This window comes from Rhinolophus sinicus, chromosome 18, assembly GCF_057876585.1.
Source record: "Rhinolophus sinicus isolate RSI-liver-muscle chromosome 18, RSI-T2T, whole genome shotgun sequence".
NCBI classification, from domain to species: Eukaryota; Metazoa; Chordata; class Mammalia; order Chiroptera; family Rhinolophidae; genus Rhinolophus; species Rhinolophus sinicus.
Window position 1 is genome coordinate 27,851,588 of NC_142518.1, and position 22,143 is coordinate 27,873,730.

Genomic DNA, 22,143 nt, shown 5'->3' on the forward strand with positions numbered 1-22,143 from the left:
GGTGATACTAAGAACATATATTAACTTAGGTTCTCTCCGTAGCAAATAACAAAAACTAAATCAAAGTTGGATACATGAAACGGAAAGGCAGAAATAAAACCAGGCTCAGGAAAGGTCTAGAAAGCAGCCATATCATTTTCAATAATGTAGTCATTGAACTGGTTTTCAACAAAGGCTGTCTTCCTAAGCAAACATTCAGAATCTAGTCTGAAGATTCAAACTGAACTCTGCCTACAACCCCCCTCTCCCACACACACACGATACAGATGAAAGAAAACAGACATAAGTGAATGTATTATGCCTGCTACGTGTATGCCAGGCATTGGTGATTATGGTAAGTCAGTCACTGTTTACGGGAAATCCAGCCTGAGGTTCATTTCCCATTATCAGTGTTGCCCAGTGTGCCAAAGAGATACTCTACCATTCACACTTCCAAAACTCCATATTGTTACCCAGACTTAACATTAGTATCTGCATAATTTCATGGACATAAACATTTCAGATAAATCTGAAGACCCCCTTTATTTTAATCCCCACCCAATCCCATTCTTCCCCAGAGGCAACTGGAATCCTGATTTTCAGGCTATGTTTCAATACTTTCACTAATTTACCTGCACCCACCTTCACCAGGGCCCCAACTCACCCCACCCCCAAATACCACAGTGTTTATAAGGGGAAGAATTCTTTTGTTTTCCAGGGTCCCACGGAGTACCTTCTCCCTCCATCCACGGAGATCGGGAGCTGCACGTGGATGGGACATGGATCAGTGTAGAGGCTACTGGAGACCTGTTTTAAAACTTAAAAGGTGAGGGTTTTGTGCACCCCCTACCCCCCACACACACGAATGAAGGAAAGACCTTTATATATTTAGGAACTGACAACTTTATTGGAAAAAATGGTAAAACTGGAAGAAAACAACTTAAGTGAACGTTTTGCAAGGGCAATACTGCAATGTGCCTGGTCGGCATGGTGACCAGGGGAAGTCATTCCCTGGCTACGGGGCAGGCAGTCCAGGCTCAGTTCTTTTTGTCGCTGTCGCCCAGGGTGAGCTTGTCAAAGAGGCAGTCTGCCAGGCCGGATCCCGGGGCTCCCATCTTGCGCAGGTTGGTGATGTGGCCCCACAACCCTTTGATGTACTTCACGTGCTCGTGCAGGTAATGACGCTCCAGGTAGTCGCACAGGTGGGCGTCCTTCTTCTCGGTGGCCAGCTGGTGCAGGTCGAGCAGGCTCTGGTTCAGGGTTCTGTCCAGGTGCAAGGTGCTTTTCAAGGCCTTCAGGCCGTTCTCCCAGCGGTTGCAGTCTGGCTTCCTGGTATCACACAGGCGGATGCGCCCCGCCCCCCGCCCGCCCCCCGCCCCCCGCGCAGATTCTGCAGCCGCATCAGCTTCTCCACGTGCTCCCTGGCCTCCCCGGACTGCCGCAGGAAGGAGGGGGCGAAGTGCGTCAAGGCCAGGTCCTGGCGGTCCAAGTAGAAGGACAGGCACAGGTACATGGAGGAGGCGTAGAGTGCGGGTTGATCTGGTTGTTGATGGCGGCCTCTCAGTTGGGATGGTAGCTCTGCCGCACTTGTGAGGGCAGCCTGGTGGGTGCAGGCGCCATGGGTGGCAGCACAGGCACCACGGGTGACAGCACAGGTGCCACGGGTGGCATTACAGACACCATGCCTGGCAGCACAGGCAACATGTCTGGTGGCACCTGCCCTCCGAAATTGAAGGCCAAGAAGTCATGGGGAGGGGGGCTGTGGAGCGGGCGGCGGCGGGGGCCACGGCGGTGGCTTTTATGACCTCCGAGATTCCCCATGGTGGTAGACGAGGGTGGCCAGAGGCTGAGTCAGCAGTGGTGATGGCGGGTACCTCGGGGGCTCCCCGATGGACTAGGATGGCGGCTGGAGGAGATCGCGCTCCAGGGCCAGGCAGCGAGCAGAGGTGTGACCGTTGGACGTGACCTTTACCCCCAGAAGTGATGGGGCCAGGGGGGAGGAGGGAGGCCAGAGTGGGCAGCGTACCATTACCGTGTTCCAGGTTCCATCCCAGCCTGGGGGAGGAGGGCGACTCAGTGCTGAGTACCTGGCATATATAATATTTTCAAATGTTATTTATGTGTATAAGTGCACCTCGTTTGACTTAATCATCTGCATGATTTTTTGAGCAACTTATTTGAATATTTTCCTAATGTGATTGTTTCATTAAATTAGCACGTTTGTAGTATCATTGGTTATGTTTAATATCACAAAGCTTTATTTGAGTGACCAACCTCCACACTAATGACAGTTCTGATAGCTTCCTCCCTCAGTTCCCAATCCTTGTTAACTCCAGTGATCTCCACTTTTCTCCTTCTATTCATGATCAATTTTACACTTCTCAGAGGTCAGAGCACTGCCTCCATCTCCATCTTTCACTCTTTTTGAACTTCTTCCTCACTCCTGTTATTGTCTCTCCGCTCTGAATCTTTCAGCAAGTGCTGGAAACACATTCCTCTTGCTCTGTCTGGACCCCAATATGGACAGTTGAAAGGATTTCATCACCTATATCCTAGATTTCCTGGCCCCCTTCACCTGGCTTGCCAGTTTCCTTCAATTACAGACTTCTGTTTTCTCTGGCAGGAAGCAAAAGGTTTAGGGGCATTCTAAGAGAAAGCATTTAACTTGTGTTCCATCATAAATTTATCCTCTCCTACTTCATTGGCTAACAAGGACTCTTGGGACCTGCCATTCCCACTCTTTCTATGATGTTTAGAACCAGGAAAGCAAACTTTGGAGGAATATAGCAAAAAGATGTGCCATTTTCTAGTGCTTTATTAGCGGCCTCTAGAGCAGTGAATGGGATTGAAAAACTTTTCTCAAAAATGAGATTCAGATTGGTAGCCATGGGGTAATCATAGTCTGTACTGATTGGAGAATGTTGAATTAGAAAATCAATACTAATTCATTTGTTGTAATTATTTGTTACTAAGCATTATATTCATTGGTTGAATATGCTTATTCTATTAGCTAGCCATTTAAAATAATCCATTTCTATTTACATTTCATCTTTCTCTTTATATTTCATATCTCCAATGAATTTCTTCAAAAGATCCCAGCAGCTGACTTCTGCCCAATCAGAGCCAGGGTTCACCTTTTTACACCTGTGCATTGCATTAACACAAAGCAGAAGATTCTATGTTTAAACTTACTGCCCTTCTTAGAATAATTCCAGAAATCTCTTTGAATTTTCAGGCCATGGGCCATATCAGTTTGTATTATTGGTACTTAATTGATTAATGAACTGAGATTTCTGTTAACCAGGCTTGTAGGATCTCTTTCCTACTGACCTCTTGCAGCAGACTTTGTCACGTTATCATCACTCATAGAGCTTGTAAACTTCACATTTATTCATTACCATGTAGACTAGTGGTTAAGTGCACAAGTCCTCAAGTTCTACTGCACGTGTTTAAATTTAAGTTCAGCCACTTACTAAGTTGTTAGGGAATTCATGTCTCTCTCTCAGTTCACTGTGATCATCTGTGAAATGGGGGTAAAAATAGCACTACCTCTGGTGTTGTGAGGAGGAAGTGAGGTATCATGTAAATATCTTAACCTCATGCCTAATACATAGTGAGTTCTCAGTAAGTGCCAGCTGTTTTTATTAGTGGATGCAAGCAGTGATACTCTAAAAGCTTTCTTAATTAAAGAGTTGCTTTTAAGACTACCCTAGGTTTTTTTTTTAGATTACCTTTACCTATAAATTTCTTACAGATTTAAATTACAGCAGAAATAATTTTTTTTTCCAGTTTTTAAAAGAAAAGATGTTTTTAAACTAGCCCCTTACAAGACTCTTGTGTGATCCACACTGGTGAAACATACCTTCAAGTGCCTCCTCTGTTTCCAGGCAACAACAGCATAAAATATGTAAACAGATGAGTAACCTTATTTGCTAAAATTTAATCTGTTAATCACATTGTATTATTGTTCTTCCTCAAATTCTCTCTCTCTCTCTCAGGTAACATCCCTCATTATCTGAAAGAGGAAGTTCTTTAATACATTATTTTGATAGCATAATTTACCCGGATGATTGTCATTATAATTATGCTTTAGATTTGGTTAGAGTCCACTGTTCTGACCTGAAGAATAGCTAGCCTACATTCTTCCTCATACCTTATTAAAAATGGCTTCATTCCCATTTGGGCAAATTTCTCAAATGACTGTGTAGCATACCTCTTTATAAAGTAGAGAGTGATAAATGAAAACACTGCCTATCTGTATGTACTTTTGATTTAATTGGTTATTAAAATCTTATTGGACTTATATTTTATTTTTAGAAAATTGGTAAAGTGCTAATATATTTGGTTTAACTGGGCCATGTCCATGCCTTATTTAACTTTGATTCCACAGCATAAACTCATTTATTGAGAATAAACGTTTGTTCAGGGAGGCTCGAGCTGAGCCACGGTGGGGGCGGTGGCAGAGTCTACCCCTTCCTCTCGCGGGCCGTGCCCCTCGCCTCTCCCCCCCACCCCCCCACCCCCCACCCCCCCACCCCCACACCCCCCCACACCCCACACCCCCACACCCCCCACACCCCCACACCCCCCACCCCCAGCAGCAACGGAGCAGAGCCCAAGCCCTGACCCACACTGCGTTCGTTGATCCTGAGGCTGCGCGGGCCTCTCAAGCAGCGGCGCAGAGCCCAGCCAGACCCCCTCTTCGTGACCTTCCTGCCCTGTCGCTCTGACATACCTGTGCATGTGTAAGGCCAGAGCTGGGGCTCCCAGCGGCTTCAGGGGAGGGGACGGCGAGAAGAAAGCTGGGCAATATGCAGCCCGAACTGTCCTGGGGCCTGGCCCCGAGTGTTGTTTGCCGGGCAGAACCGCTGTGAGCCAGAGGTGAACATTTAAAGCTTAACACTGAGCGACACAGAGCCGACATACTACTTGGATCTCTTCTACTACGACATGGAGAGCACCAAGAGGGTGGCGGCCAAAGTGGACCAGTGCTGGAGCTGTTCTGAGCCGCGCAGCTCCCCAGCGATGTAGTACGGCAGGTTATGGAGTTTTGTGGTGCAACAAGACTTGGTTATTTTGGAAGAAGTCATTTCTGTATTGTTTTGAAACTGGTAGCTGTTACCCACTGTGGTTCCATTTTGAATGGGAAGTATGAATACAGTCAAGGACTTTCATCTGCCAAGATTTGGCACTTCAAAGAATGAACAAGAATCTTGTCATGCAGCCACATAGTCTTCAGATTCTGAAAATAGGGTCTTATTCTGGTATAATTCCCCCACCACCTGGCAGCGGGCAAGTGGAAAGGGGATCTGTAAGTCATGACGCTGTCTAGTCTCATACCTCTGCAGATCAATAGGAACCTGCATCTCCAGTAGTTTCACCACAGCAGTCCCCACCAATTTCTCCACACAGGAGGAAGAAGCACAACCATCACCCCAGTGCAGGAAATAGTAGGAGGCCTTGTGCAGGACCAGGGCCATTTTGATCTCCCTTTGGTGAAGCACAATCAGGTTCTTCTGCTGGTGATGAAGTGTGGTCAGGGCATTCCCAACCTCCTCTTCAAGAGAACTGGGTCAGTTTTGCAGATACTCCACCAACCAGTACTCTTTTAACTACACATCCTGCTTCTGTTCAGGATCAGACAACAGCATAAACTGTAGCATCAGCTACAACTGCCAGTGAAATTTGTAGGCAATCCAGTTGTTATGATCCCTAGAAAATAACAGACAAAGATAGTATTGCATACATGAATGTAAAACCATTCAGCCTGATCTAAATGGATTTATTCCAGGATCTGCAGCTAGAGTGTTTGGGGGTTTTTTGTTTTGTTTTGTTTTTTGTTTTTACAAAATCAGAGCTTCCCATACTTGAACTTACTCATGTTTGGGAACTCTCAGGCTTTGGTAAAGATGTAGCATTGACATGGGATGAGTTTTGTGCTGCTTTTCACCTGGTAGTTGCTAGAAAGAATAGCTATGACTGACAGAAAAACTCCCTGAAAGTTTAATGCGCACACTAATTGATTTGGAAGATTCAACAGACATTGCGGATCAGACAGCTGAGGTAGGTGAGTCAGGCTCTCCTGCAGAAGCACCTCCAAGCAAGTCACCGTCAATATCGTCACTGAGCCAGACTTGGCTGGAGATGAATCAGAGCAGTGGGCAGTGGGAGACATTTAGTGAACGCATTTCAAGCTCACAAACTCTGACCCACTTCGATCCCAACATTACACCAGTTGACCCTGATACTGCTATTCTTCATCCAGTTCCCATTTGGATGACTCCAAGCAAAATCCACATTCAGGAAATGGAACGTAAAAGAACTGGCAGTGATCATACTAATCCCACTAGCCCATTACCTGTGAAAACATCTGGCCTTTCAGAAGAAAGTAAGATAAATTCATTGTGAAATTTGCTTCTGGAAATACTGTAGCCAATGGTTACAGTAGTTCAGACTCTTTCATTTCAGACCCAGAACAGATCAGGAACAACGGAACTCATTAAAGGTTGGACTCAGGAATGTCTCCTGATAGCACTGCACCACCCCCTCCCCTTCCAAGGCTACAACCCTCTCATTCTAGATCATCATCCACACTTACGAATCGGATCTGTATGGTCACCATGAATCAACAACAGGCTGGAGCTGTAGCCCATCCTCCTGCAGTGACTCCAAGACCACAGACCTCACAGGCTCCTGGTCCTGTCGTGCATTGCCCAGTGGATGCCGATAGCCTAATAACTCATACCAGTACCTCACCTCAACAGATACCAGAACAACCAAACTTTGCAGATTTCAGCCAATTTGAAGTATTTGCTGCATCAAATGTAAATAAAGAGTAAGGTAATGAAGCTGAGAAACATCCAGAGGTCTTGATGGTTGAAATAGCTTCTGATCCTGCAAGTTCTCTTCGAGTTGCCGAAATAGACACTAGTAAAAGGGAAGAAAAGAAAGCTGCTAGTGCTCCCGCTAATGTGAGCAAAGGTACACCAACTCTTACTCCACCAGCTAAACCTGTTCAAAGAAGAACTTAAGATCAGAAGATGACTTAAGGCCAGATGTTGATGAATGTGCACAAAAGAAAGGTGTCTTAGCTGCTGTTCTTGCATCACAGCCTTATATATGCCTAGGTCTGCTGTGAAAGATAAGAAAGCTAATCAGGCATCAGTTACATGCAGCAAGGAAACCAACATAGTTTGGGCCAGATTGAACAGTGAATTGCAGCAACAATTAAAGGATGCTCTTTTTTAAAAAATTAAACTTTATTGGGGTGACAATTGTGAGTAAAGTTACGTAGATTTCAGGTGTACAATTCTGTATTACATCATCTATATATCACACTGTGTGTTCGTCACCCAGAGTCAGTTCTCTTTCCATCACCATATATTGGATCCCCTTTACCCTCATCTACCACCCCCCTTCACCCTTACCCTCTAGTAACACCAGATGAAACAGAGGATGGAATCAGCAATTTGGAAGACAAGGTAGCTTAAAACACCCAAATCGGAACAGAAGAAAAGAATTTCAAAAAATAAGGATTGTTGAAGAGACCTCTGGGACAACATTAAGCATAACAACATTCACATAATAGTGGTAGTGGAAGGAGAAGATAGAGCAAAGGATTAAAAATCGATTTAAAGAAATAATAATGGAAAACTTCCCTAACCTGGTAAAGGAAATAGATATAAAAGCACAGAGAGTCCCAGAGAAGATGAATCCAAACAGGCCACACCAACCCACAAGGTAGCAGGATCCAAAACTATTATAATATTCAGGATTCTGTTGCAGTTTTATGCACCAATAACAAAATATAGGAAAGACAAATGAAGAAAATATCCCATTTACAACTGCATAAAAAAATACCCAGCAATATATTTAACAAGGGAGGTAAAGACATGTGCTTGGAAAATTAAAAGAAATTGAAGACAAAAGTGAAGAGGATACAAATAAGAAAGAGTACATTCCATGCTTATGAATACGAAAAATTTATGTTAAAATGTCCATACTACCCAAAGCATGTAGATTCAACGCAATCTGTATCAAAGTACCAATGGCATTTTTCACAGACCTAGAACACATCATCCTAAAATTTATGTGGAACCACAGAACATCCATACAACAGGAAATCTTGAGAAAAAAGAACAAGGTTGGAGATATATGAGGTCAGATAATTTAGTCCACGAACTAATCCTAGAAAAAGTGATATGTACCTCGTTGCTGAATATCACTAGGGTCACCTTTGAAGTACTCCCCTTGAGAAGCTATGCACCGATGCCAGTGCCTAGTCCACCCTTCGAAGCAAATTTGGAATTCTTTTTCTGGAATGCCCATCAGAACTGTCATCATTTTACACTTGATGTCCTGAATGCCATCAAAATGTCGTCCTTTCAATATTTCCTTTATCTTGGGGTAAAGAAAGAAGTCATTGGGGGCTAGATCAGGTGACTAGGGAGGGTGTTCCAATACAGTTATTTGCTTACTGGCTAAAAACTCCCTCACAGACAGTGCCGTATGAGCTGGTGCATTGTCGTGATGCAAGACCCATGAATTGTTGGTGAAAAGTTCAGGTCGTCTAACTTTTTCATGCAGCCTTTTCAGCACTTCCAAATAGTAAACTTGGTTAACTGTTTGTTCAGTTGGTACAAATTAATCATGAATAATCCCTCTGACATCAAAAAAGGTTAGCAACATCATTACAACAAGTTTGTGAACTTAATTGTCAGACCTCATACCTCTCACTACTAGATGTCATACTATGCTACAAGACACTAGTAATCAAAACAGGATGGCACCAGCGTAAAAGCAGACACATAGATCAATGGAACAGAAGAGAAAACCCAGAAATAAGTCCATGCCTCTATGGTCAATTAATCTATGACAAAATGGGCAAGAGTATCCAATAGGGGTAAAGACAGTCTCATCAATAAATGATGCTGGAAAAATTGGACAGATACATTAAAAAAAAAATGAACCTAGACCACCTTCTAACACCATATACAAGAATAAACTCAAAATGGATTGAAGTCTTAAACATAACATTGCAAACCATAAAACTCCTCGAACAAAACACAGGCAGTAATCTCTTTGACATTGCTCTTAGTAATATTTTTTTAGAGCTGTCCTCTCAAGAAAGGGCAACAAAAGAAACAAACATTTGGGACTACATCAAACTAAAATGTTTTTGCACAGCAAAGAAACCATCAACAAAATGAACCGACAACCTACTGAATAGGAAAAGATATTTGCTAATGATACATCTGATGATAGAGCATTAGTATTGAAAATATATAAAGAACTCATAGAACTAAGAACAAACAAAAATCCAATTAGAAAATGGGCAGGCCTGAATAGAAATTTCTCCAAAGAGGATCTATAGTTGGACAATAGACATATGAAAAGACAGTCAAGGTCACTAATGGTCAGGGAAATGCAAGTTAAAAACCACAGTGACCTCTGAACTCACACCCATTAGAATGGCTATAATCAATAAATGAACAAACAACAGGTGTTGCCGAGGATGTGGCAAAAAGGAAATCCTCGAAAACTGTTGGTGGGATTGCAAACTGGTGAAGACACTATGCAAAACAGCATGCAGATTCCTAAAAAATTTAAAAAACAACTTCCATATGACCCAGCAATACCAAAACACATATGAGAAAAGATATGTATGTATCCCTATTGTTAATAGCAGCACTATTAACAATAGCCATGATATGGACTATGGAAGCAATCTAAATGTCCATGGATAAAGAAGAGGTGCAACATATATATACTGGAATAGTACTCAGCCATAAAAAGAAATGAAATGCCACCATTTGTGAAAACATGGATGGATAGAGAGGTTATTATGACAAGTGCAATAAGACAGACACAGAAAGACAAATGCCACATGATTCCACTTATATGTGGAAACAAAAAAAAAAAACAAATAAAGTAGGAACACACTCATACACACAGAAGGAAATCTGATGGCTGCCAGATAGAAAGGGGTTGGCAGCGCTGGGGGAAGACGATGAAGATATTGAGAAGTACAAATTGGCAGCTACCAACAGTCATGAGAATGTATGGTACAGAATAGAAAAATGTAATAAAGCTGTATGGTATCACAGGGTAACTAGACATAGCAGACATCATGTCAATAGTTATATCAATATCTAACCACTATGTTGTACAATCTGAAATTACACATACACACCCGATACAGATGAAGGAAAACATACATAAGTGGACGTTCTGTACCTGTAACGTGTAAGCCAGGCATTGGTGACTATGGTAAGTCAGCCCCCTGTCTATGGGAAAGCAGCCTAAGGCTCATTCCCATTATCAGTGTTGCCCAGTGTTAGCTTGTCAAAGAGACACTCTACCATTCAGACTTCCAAAACATCCATCTTGCTACCCAGAGTTCACATTACCATCTGCATAATTTCATGGACATAAACATTTCTGGTAAAGCTGAAGACAACCTTTATTTTAATCCCCGCCCAATCCCATTCACTTCATTTCTTCCCCAGAGGCAACTGGAATCCTGATTTTCGGGCCATGTTTCAATACTTTCACTAATTCACCTGCACCCACCTTCAACAGGGCCCCACCTCACCCCACCTCCATTTACCACAGTGTAAATAAGGGGAAGATTATTTTGTGTTTTCCAGGGTCCCACGGAGTACCTTCCCTCTCCATCCACGGAGATTGGGAGCTGCATGTGGATGGGACATGGATCAGTGTAGAGGCTACTGGAGACCTGTTTTAAAACTTAAAAGGTGAGGGTTTTGCGCAACCACACACGCGCACACACACACATACACACACACACACACACACACACACACACACACTAATGAAGGAAAGACTTTTATATATTTAGGAACTGACAACTTTGTTGGAAAAAATGGTAAATTGGAAGGAAAAAAACTTAAGTGAATGTTTAGCAAGGGCAATACTGCAATGTGCCTGGTCGGCATGGTGACCAGGGGAAGTCACCCAGTGGCTATGGGGCAGGCAGTCCAGACTCAGTTCTTTTTGTCACTGTCGCCCAGGGTGAGCTTGTCAAAGAGGTAGTCTGCCAGGCCGGATTCCGGGGCTCCCATCTTGCGCAGGTTGGTGATGTGGTCCCCCAGCTCTTTGATGAACTCCACCTGCCCCTGCAGGCAGTGACTGCTCAGGAAGGCGCACAGGTGGGCGTCCTTCATCTTGGTGGCCAGCTGGTGCAGGTCGAGCAGGCTCTGGTTCACGCTCTCTCCAGGTGCAAGGCGCACTCCATGGCCTTCAGGCCGTTCTCCCAGCGGTTGCGGTCACGCCTGCTGGTGTTGGGCAGGCGGAGGCGCCCTCCCCCCCCCCCCCACCCCCGCGCTGGTTCTGCAGCTCCATCAGCCTCTCCGCGTGCTCCCTCTCCTGGCTGGACTGCTGCAGGAAGAAGCGGGCAAAGTGCTTCAAGGCCACCTCATGGCTGCTGAAATAGGAGGCCATGGACAGGTACATGTAGGAGGCGTAGAGCTCCAGGACGATCTGGTTGTTGATGGTGGCCTCGCATTCGGGGTAGTAGTTCTGGCACACGTACGAGGGCGGCAGGGTCGTCATGGCTGGTGGCACCACTGCAGCGGGTGCCAAGGCCAAGGCAGCTCGGAAGCAGGGGCTGAGGGGCGCAGCAGCGGGGGCGAAGGTGGTGGCTGCAGGGCCTGGGACGCTCCCGCAATGAGCAAGGAGGTCAGCAGGCTCTTCTCCTGCTCACGCATTGTCCCCAGTTGCCTGGTGGCTGGCATTTGGCGGTTGCCTCTGAAACCTGATCGTTAGACGTAACCTTTACCCTGGAAGTGGTGAGGGTGGGGGGGGCTGGGGTCGGAGGGGTCTGCCTGTCATTGACCTGCGCCTGGTTCCATCAGAGTCTGTGTGGGGCAGGGATAATCTGCCCTGAGTGCCTGGCGTCTGAGTTTTTAATTTTGCAATTATATTTCTTTTTCGCAAGGACCTTATCTGGCCTCTAATCTTTCCCTTCTGTACAAGACACTTTTATTTTGTATATCCGTTTTCTCCCCTTCAGTTTCTGAGAAAACGAATGTGAATTTTTGGTAAAGGTCTCTTCTGTTTCCTGTATTACATTTGGGGTTCCCCTGACACAGAAAGAGTTCTGTTTGGTAATCATGAACTTCTCTTAAACTTTCCTCACATATCTGGCAAACCTTTCTTTCATTTATATTTATGGATAAAGGACTCATTTGGTCAGCCAGGTAATTAGCATGGATCTGATCGAGAGTTGTGATGTCCTTTTCACTAGTAGGCTTCTGCCCGAAATGGGAGGGCAGAACATGTCAATTATTCAGTTGCTTACTCATTTGGGGGTACATGCCAAAGGTCAATGACAAAGGAAATCTTAAACACACCAAGAGAAAAGCTTTTATCCACTTACCAGGTAGCAGGATTCAAAACTAATATTCAGACATCTGTTGCATTTTCATACACCAATAACAAACTATCAGGAAGAGAAATTAAGACAACATCCCACTTACAATTTCATGAAAGAATACCCAAGAATAAATTTAACCAAGAGGATAAGAGATCTGTGCTCGGAAAACTCTAAGACATTGAAGAAAGTGAAGAGGATACACACAAAGGGAAGCACATTCCGTGCTCATGGATAGGAAGAATTTCTGTTTTAAAATGTGCACACTGAGATCCGGTCAAGATGGTGGAGTAGGTAAACTCTGTGCTTACCTCCCCTCACCACCATATGAAAATTACAAATAAACTACAAAACAAAAATCAATGAGAGTCTTCTGAAATCTTGTTGAACCGAAGTGCTACAACAAACGACATACAGAAAGAGCCACCTCGAGTCTGGTAGGAGGGGCAGATGTGGAATGGGCTGGTCCCACACCCACGTGTGACTATTAAAAATCAGAAGGGATATGTCACCTGTTGAGTTAACCCCCTGATGAGCAAGGATTCCCAGTCGCTCCCCATCCTTGGGTTCCAAGGCCAGGGATAGATGTCCCCATGACTTCTGGTTGTGAAAACTAGTGGAGATTGACTGACTGAGACAGAGGTCAGCTGCTTTCCCAGGAGCTCCTCTTCAAGGGACTGCACATTGACTTACCAATGGACTCACTGGCTGTTAGCTCCTGCAAGGGGCTGCAGCTATAGAGGCGACCGCATCATACAACGGTGAACTGAGTTGTCTGGCTTCAGGACAAGGGCTAGAGGGGATACTTTGTCTCAGACAGAGGAGCTGGTGGAAGCCATTGATTCTCTCTTGAGCCCCTCCCCCCAACTTCCTAGTGTGCAGTTGCAAGAAGCCACCATATCCGTGTCTCCATCAAGCCACCTAACACCATTGGTTTTCTATGCCAAGGTGATTCTGTGACCACACCCCACCCAAAATTTAGGCATATGCTAGCTGGTTCCAGTGCCTTTTTTGTACAAATTGCCTGCTGTGGCTCACGCTGTAGACTTTCCTATGGTCTCTCAAAGGTTCGCGAAACCCAGACAACCAGCATCTAGCTTGTGCATGTCCCATACCTCTGGCTGAGCAGCTCTAAGCATGGCACTAGTGGCAGCCAGCCTTGGTTCATGGCTTGGCCTCTCAAGGTACTTCTGTGCTCAACTCAGGCAGCAGCCATCTGCAGATTGCTCTATGGCTCCTGTAGGCTGGCTATATGTGGGCCACAGATTACAGCTGGCTGCGGACCCTAAAGTGAGTCCTCTCCCGGGTGGCCATGGGGCTGGCATGCCCAGTGGTGAGCTTCCAAACTAGGTGGAGCATCACCCAACAACCTCATAGGAAGACAAACCCAAGGGGCGGATTGGGCAAGCACCAGAGCCCTGCTGTGGCACATCCTGCTCTGTTAGGGTCAGACCCTTCACCACAACTCCTCCAGTGTAGTCACGGCCAGTCCCCACAACCAGTGAGCCTGAGGGTTAGTCCCTACTATTGACATGCCAATAATAACAAAGGCTGAAGTACAAGGCTCAACTACAATAATAACCAAGGGTACACATCACCCACACAAGGGACACAGCTGGAGTGCGAGAATCAGGTGACCAGGAAGACTGCGCCACAGAGCTCCATAGCACACTTACAACATGAGGCCACTCTACTAACATTGGGAGATATAGCAGCCCTTACGTAATACAAAGAAACAAACACAGGGAGGTAGCCAAAATGGGGAGACAAACAAACATGTCCCAAATAAAAGAACAAAACAAAGCTTTAGAAAAAGAACTGAACAAAGTAGAGTCAAATAATCTACCAGACACAGAGTTCTAAACACTGGTTATAAGGGTGCTCAATGATCTCAGGGAGAACTGTAACAAAGAGACAGGAAACATAAAAATCCAGACAGAAACCATAAAAAGTAACCCGTCGGAAATAAAAAATACAGTAATAGAAATAAAGAAGACATTGTGGGCAATCAGAGTTGGTTAAATGAAGCAGAGGATCGAATCAGCGATTTAGAATGTAAGATAGTGGAACACACCCAATCAGAACAGCAAAAAGAAAAAAGAAGCCAAAGAAATAAAATTAGGAGAGCCTAAGGGGCCTCTGGGACAACATGGAGCATAACAACATTAGCATTATAGGGGTACCGGAGTGAGAAGAGAGAGAGCATGCTATTGAAAACGTATTTGAAGAAATAATGACAGAACACTTCCCTGATCTCGTGAAGGAAAAAGACATAGAAACCCAAAAAGCACAGAGAGTCCCAAAAAGATTAATCCAAAGAGGCCCACATGAAGACACATCACAATTAAAATGCCGAAGATTAAAAACAAAGAGGGAATCTAAAAAGCAGCAAGAGAAAAGCAGTTATCCACAAAGGAGCGCCCATAAGACAGTCAATTGACGTCTCAACAGAAACCTTTCAGGACCAAAGGGATTGAAAGGAAATATTCAAGGTGATAGAAAGCAAGGGTCTACAAACAAGATTACTCTACCCAGCAAAGCTATCATTTAGAATGGAAGGACAGATATGGGCTTCCCAGACAAGAAAAAGCTAAAGGACTTCATCACCAGCAAACCAGTATTACATGGAATCTTAGAGGGATTTCTTTAAGACGAAAAAAGGAAAGAAATTAAAAATAAGAATAATAAAATGGCAACAACTACATACCTACCAAGAATTACTTTCAATGTAAATGAATTAAATGATCCAATAAAAAGGCACCCAGGCTGAATGGATAAAAGAAAAAAGTGTTTTACATGTACTGCCAATAAGAGACTCACTTCAGATAAAAAAACACACACACTGAATGTAAAGGGATGGAAAAAGATATTTCATGAAAATGCAAAAAAACAAACAAACAAACAAAAAAGCTGGGGTGACAATCCATATACCAGTCAAAATGACTAAAACAAGGGCTATAACAAGAGACCTAGGAGGACCTAGTAATCCCACTTTTGGATATTTATCCAAAGAAAGCGAAAATGTTACTGCGAAGGCACGTGCTCATCCATATGTTCATGAAGCATTATTTACAACAGCCGAGATATGGAAGCAACCTAAGTGTCCATCAGTAGATGAATGGATAAAGAAGATGTGGTACATATATACAATACAATGGTACTCAGCCATAAAAAGGAATGAAAAGCTTCCACCTGCGACAACATGAATGGACCTAGAGGTTATTATGCCTGGTGCAATAAGTCAGACAGAGAAAGACAAATACCACATGATTATACTTATATGTGGAACCTAAAAGAAAAATAAACAAACAAGCAAACAAAATAGGAACACACTCCTAGATACAAGAGGGAAATCTGATAGTTGCCATATAGGAGAGGGTTGGCAAGACTGGATGGAAAAGGTGAAGGGATTAAGAACTATAAATTGGCAGTTACAGAAGACTCATGGGCATGTAAAGTAGAGCATAGGAAAATGTTGTAGTAACTCTGTATGGCATCACGGGGGGGGGTGGTAAATAGACGTGACAGAAAAATCACTTCATCAGTTATATCAATGTCTAACCACTATGTTGTACACCTGAAACTAGTATAATATTGAACGTCTTGATTTTGTTGCTCTGTAATACAAGCTGAAGTCAGGGAGTGTGATAACTCCAGCTTTATTCTTTTTTCTTAGGATTTCTTTGGCTATCCGAGGTCTTTTGTGGTTCCATACAAATCTGATGATTTTTTTGTTCTATTTCTTTTTTTAAAAATGCCATTGGGATTTTGATGGGGATTGCTTTAAATCTGTATATTGCTTTGGGTAATATGGCCATTTTAACTATGTTGATTCTTCCAATCCATCAACACGGAATGTCTTTCCATTTCTTTGTGTCTTCTTCAATTTATTTTATAAGTGTCTTATACTTTTCAGTGTATTGGCCCTTCACATCCTTGGTTAAGTTTATTCTTAGATATTTTATTCTTTTTGTTGCAATTACAAAATTGTTTTTTTTTCCTTTTTCTGAGATTTCATTGTTAGTATATAGGAAGGAGTGGATTTTTGTACGTTGATTTTGTAGCTGGCAACTTTACTGTATTCATTTATTGTTTCTAATTACTTTTTGGTGAAGTCTTTAAGATTTCCTACATATAACATCATATCATCGGCAAAAAGTGACAGTTTAATTTCTTCATTCCCAATTCGGATGCCTGTTATTTCCTTCTCTTGCCAAATTGTTCTGGCTAGGACTTTCAATACTATTTTGAAAAGCAGTGGTGATAGGGGATAGCCCTGTGCTGTTCCTGAAGGTAGGGCAAATGGCTTCAGTTTTTCAGCATTATTTATGATATTGACTGAGGGTTTGTCATATATGGACTTCATTATGTTAAGGTATATTTTCCTTCGATACCCACTTTATTAAGTGTTTCAACCATAAATTGATGTTGTATCTTCTCAAATGCTTTTTTGCATCTATGGATGTAATCATATGATTTTTGTTCATATTTTGTGTATGCGGTGTATCACATTGATGGATGTGCATATGTTGAACCATCCTTGTGCCCATGGGATGACCCCACTTGATAGCGATGTATAATGTTTTTAATACATTAAGTGTAATTGGAAAAAATGGAAGAAATAAGTTTCTATTGGTCAAAACAAAAGGAATAAATGCTGCTTGAATTGAACTCAGAGACAAAGTGTAGACAAATGAAAGTTGAGGTTAATAAGATGGGTCAGACACAAATAATGTTCTTGTTGAGAAGCTTACTTTAATCATCTTGTAATTTTCTAGCATGATATAATCATTTATGAAAATGATAGCACATTTTCCATGTTGAGACAATAATAGTTTTGTATTCTCTTGCTATCTGTACCTTATCCAATTCATTGGTGGTGTCAGGAGAGTTGACACCTGAGAGTCGTGTGGGAACACATTTAAATTTTAAAATCTCCAAGAATTCATCATTAGATATTGCCTCACATGGGCTGCAGTCTGAGACTGGTGCCATTTCCATTTATAGATTTGCACCAAGCACTTTAAGGCAGCAGAGAAACCTGAGAAGTCCTGTGAGGAACCCAGAGAGGAATGCGTTGCAATCAGGTGTTCATCCAAAATCAAATAACGGTGTAGGTAATCATGTTGATGATCCCATTGGAGGAAAAAGGTGAAAGTGTAAGATGCTGCAATTAAGCACATTACTCATTATTTATTTATTGAACAATCCTGGACTTTATTAATAAAACCTTTGGTAGCATATATTGCTTTTTTTTCTCATATTAAGTTGGAGCAAACGTAATTGCGGTTTGAAAGCGCTTAAAAATAATAGCAAAAACCTCCATTACTTTTGCATCAACCTATTAGTTAAATTTCTGAGTTGAGAAAATTTGACCCTCTTATTTCCAAAACAATGCAGGCACAGACTGCTTTTGATCCAAGGGTGTGTTACTGACCAAAATTTATGAATCTAGTGTGGAAAATCAAAATGAAGAATTCTTCTGCTGGTGAGATGAATACACAGGTAGAGGGAGGTGAAGAATATAATTTACTTAGTGTGGGGGCAGGGCCCCGGAGGGTAGTTTCCGGGCTCTCGGCCTCGCTTGGAGGGGCGTTGGCTCAGGTGGTGGATGGCCAACTGTGGTTACATGGCCATCGGCTGTGGCTGGTTGGCCGTCGGCTGTGGCCAGTGAGCCATTGACCACTGATGTGACTGCTGTGGCTGTACTAGCGGAGAGAGGAGAAGGAGAAGAGAGAGGGAGTGGGGGCTGGCGGGAGGGTGGCGGCTGGGCTGGCAAGCGTGGATGGCGGTTTGCGGACAGTGTGGATCCAGCCTCCAGTGAGAGTATAGTGCCGCCAGCGAGAGTATACTGGTATGACTCCCCTGCCTGTGGCTCCGCGGGTGTTCCTTTTTGGCCTCGCCATGTCCTGCGTTCTTGTGTGGGGAGCGGGAGCGGAGACCCCTCTGGATGCCCTGAGGGTCTCCCGCATGACACTTAGCCTTTCTCTGTACGTTAAGTGTTGGAAAAAGTATCAATGTTTATAATTCCCAGAAAGCCATTCATTTGAAAATGGAAATTAGAATCTGAGGGGAAAAAACAGTGTCAGCAGCTATCGGTTAGGAAACAGAAGGGACAGTGTGATATATGCCCACTCTCATGGTGAGGACTCTGCCTTACATGTATTGTCCTAAAACTTACTGTGCTGGAAACTTCACAGCAAAGTTTCCCGTTTCTAAAAGTGACTTCTTAGTGAAAGTGAGTGAGGTTTAGTTACCAGGTATGTGCTTCTGAAACAACATAGATGAGATCTCTTAACGTTGTTTCCAAAGCTTTTTTCTTGGCGATACTGTTCTGTGAGATGTGGTAAAGGAAGAAGAAGAAAAAAAGAATCCCATGATTAGAACGTTTGGGAAACACTGACTATTATTCCCCATGTTATAAATTCACAGTGCGTGGTTTTTTTTATGTTAAAGATATAGAATTCCTAGCATAAACAAAAACTGAAAAACGAAACAAAAATCCTGCTATTCTGATTAATACATTATATGTAGACAGAGAAAGAGAGAGAGAGAGAGATCAGTTTTTCACTGAATACCTGTTAATATTTTGTGGCATGGGCTGATACTGAACACAGTCTTGGAAGGGCTGATATAAGGAATGAAAAACCTGCATATAAGAGGAAACAATATCAAGTGAGAAGGCATGCCTACAGTAGCAGCCTGCACCAGTCTGTATTTCCATCCAAGCATCTGCTTTTATTTTATCCCTTTCACCCTTTCATCTTTTTTCTTTTCAGTAAAATCTGTACTAAAGATAAAGAGAAAAGCATCATTTACTATCCTAAAGGAGCTATTTACCGTAAATAGTTACAATGGAGCCTGGTAAAGTTTGGTGATAATAAGAACACATGCGCTTAGGTTATCTCAGTAGCAAATAACAAAAACTAAATCAAAGTTGCATACATAAAACCCAAAGGCAGAAATAAAACCAGGCTAAGGGAAGGTCCAGAAAGCAACCATATCATTTTCAATAGGGCAGTCATTGAACTGGTTTTCAACAAGGGCTATCTTCCTAAGCAAACCTTCAGAATCTACTCTGCAGATTCAAACTGAACTCTGCACACACCGCCCCCTCCACAAACACACATGACACAGATGAAGGAAAACATCATAAGTGGATATTCTGTACCTGCAGACGTGTAAGCCAGGCATTGGTGACCATGGTAAGTCAGCCCCGTTTATGGGAAAGCAGCCTAAGGCTCATTTCCATTATCTGTGTTTGCTAGTGTTAGAATGTCAAAGAGATACTCTACCATTGAGACTTCCACAACTCCCATATTGTTACCCAGAGTTCACATTACCATCTGCATAATTTCATGGACATAAACATTTCTGGTAAAGCTGAGACCCCCTTTATTTTAATCCCTGCCCAATCCCATTCCCTTCAGTTCTTCCCCAGAGGCAACTGGAATCCTGATTTACAGGCCATGTTTCAATACTTTTACTAATACATCTGCACCCACCTTCACCAGGGTCCCACCTCACCCCATCCCCAAATACCACAGTGTTTATAAGGGGAAGAATTCTTTTGTTTTCCAGGGTCCCATGGAGTACCTTCTCCCTCCATCCACGGAGATCGGGAGCTGCATGTGGATGCGACATGGATCAGTGTAGAGGCTACTGGAGACCTGTTTTAAAACTTAAAAGGTGAGGGTTTTGCGCAACCACACACACACACACACACACACACACACACACACACACACAAAGAGTAATGAAGGAAAGACTTTTATATATTTAGATACGTATTTAGGAACTGACAACTTTATTGGAAAAAATGGTAAAACTGGAAGCAAGAAAACTTAAATGAACGTTTTGCAAGGGCAATACTGCAATGTGCCTGGTCGGCATGGTAACCAGGGGAAGTCACCCAGTGGCTATGGAGCAGGCAGTACAGACTCAGTTCTTTTTGTCACTGTCACCCAGGGTGAGCTTGTCAAAGAGGTACTCTGCCAGGCCGGATTCCCGTGCTCCCATCTTGCGCAGGTTGGTGATGTGGTCCCCCAGCTCTTTGATGAACTCCACCTGCCCCTGCAGGCAGTGACTGCTCAGGAAGGCGCACAGGTGGGCGTCCTTCATCTCGGTGGCCAGCTGGTGCAGGTCGAGCAGGCTCTGGTTCACGCTCATCTCCAGGTGCAAGGCGCACTCCATGGCCTTCAGGCCGTTCTCCCAGCGGTTGCGGTCAGGCCTGCTGATGTTGCGCAGGCGGAGGCGGCCCCCGCGCTGGTTCTGCAGCTCCATCAGCCTCTCCGCGTGCTCCCTCTCCTGGCTGGACTGCTGCAGGAAGAAGTGGGCAAAGTGCTTCAAGGCCACCTCGTGGCTGCTGAAATAGGAGGCCATGGACAGGTACATGTAGGAGGCGTAGAGCTCCAGGACGATCTGGTTGTTGATGGCGGCCTCGCATTTGGGGTAGTAGTTCTGGCGCACGTACGAGGGCGGCAGGGTCATGGTGGCGCCAGTGCAGCAGGTGCCACGGCCAAGGCAGCTCGGAAGCGGGGGCTGAGGGCGCAGCATCAGGGGCGAAGGTGGTGGCTGCAGGGCCTGGGACGCTCCCGCAATGAGCGAGGAGGTCGGCAGGCTCTTCTCCTGCTCACGCATTGTCCCCAGTTGCCTGGTGGCTGGCATTTGGCGGTTGCCTCTGAAACCTGATCGTTAGACGTAACATTTACCCTGGAAGCGGGGGGGGGGGGGGGGGGGGGGGGGAATCCGTTGGTGCCGGCAGGCAGGGCTGGGGTCGGAGGGGTCTGCCTGTCATTGACCTGCGCTGGTTCCCTCAGAGTCTGTGTGGGGCAGGGACAATCTGCCCTGAGTGCCTGGCATCGGAGTTTTTAATTTTCCAATTATATTTCTTTTCGCAAGGACTGTATCTGGCCTCTAATCTTTCCCTGCTGTACAAGACACTTTTATTTTGTATATCCATTTTCACCCCTACAGTTTCTGAGAAAATGAATGTGAATTTTTGGTAAAGGTCTCTTCTGTTTCCTGTATTGCATTTGGGGTTCCCCTGACACAGAAAGAGTTCTGTTTGGTAATCATAAACTTCTCTTAAACTTTCCTCATGTATCTGGCAAACCTTTCTTTCATTTATATTTATGGATAAAGGACTCATTTCGTCAGCCAGGAAATTAGCATGGATCTGATCGAGAGTTGTGATGTCCTTTTCACTAGTAGGCTTCTGCTCGAAATGAGAGGGCAGAACATGTCAATTATTCAGTGGTTTTGTTATTTGGGGGTACATGCTAAAGGTCAATGACAAAGGCAATCTTAAATGCACCAAGAGAAAAGCTTTTAGCCGCTTACCTGGTAGCAGGATTCAAAACTAATATTCAGACATCTGTTGCATTTTCATACACCAATAACAAACTATCAGGAAGAGAAATTAAGACAACATCCCACTTACAATTTCACGAAAGAATACCCAGCAATAAATTTAACCAAGGAGGTAAGAGACTTGTGTTCGGAAAACTCTAACACATTGAAGAAAGAAAGTGAAGAGGATACAAATAAAGGGAAGCACATTCCGTGCTCATGGATAGGAAGAATTTCTATTTTAAAATGTTCACACTGAGATCCGGTCAAGATGGTGGAGTAGGTAAACTCTGTGCTTACCTCCTCTCACCACCATATGAAAATTACAAATAATCTGCAAAACAATCATCAATGAGAATCTCCTGAAATCTTATTGAACTGAAGCACTACAACAAAGAACATACAGAAGGAACCACCTC

At 43.8% G+C, this 22,143-nt stretch overlaps 4 pseudogenes; 1 reads left to right on the forward strand and 3 right to left on the reverse strand.

Annotated features, from left to right (window-relative positions):
- Nucleotides 1–1,016: 1,016 nt before the first annotated feature.
- LOC141569572 (ferritin heavy chain pseudogene) lies at nucleotides 1,017–1,629 on the reverse strand (annotated as a pseudogene).
- A 96-nt stretch (nucleotides 1,630–1,725) lies between these two features.
- On the forward strand, nucleotides 1,726–7,227 carry LOC109438364 (ralBP1-associated Eps domain-containing protein 1-like; annotated as a pseudogene).
- Nucleotides 7,228–10,985: 3,758 nt separating this feature from the next.
- Nucleotides 10,986–11,562, reverse strand: LOC109442958 (ferritin heavy chain pseudogene; annotated as a pseudogene).
- Nucleotides 11,563–20,314: 8,752 nt separating this feature from the next.
- LOC141569649 (ferritin heavy chain pseudogene) lies at nucleotides 20,315–20,863 on the reverse strand (annotated as a pseudogene).
- Nucleotides 20,864–22,143: the final 1,280 nt, after the last annotated feature.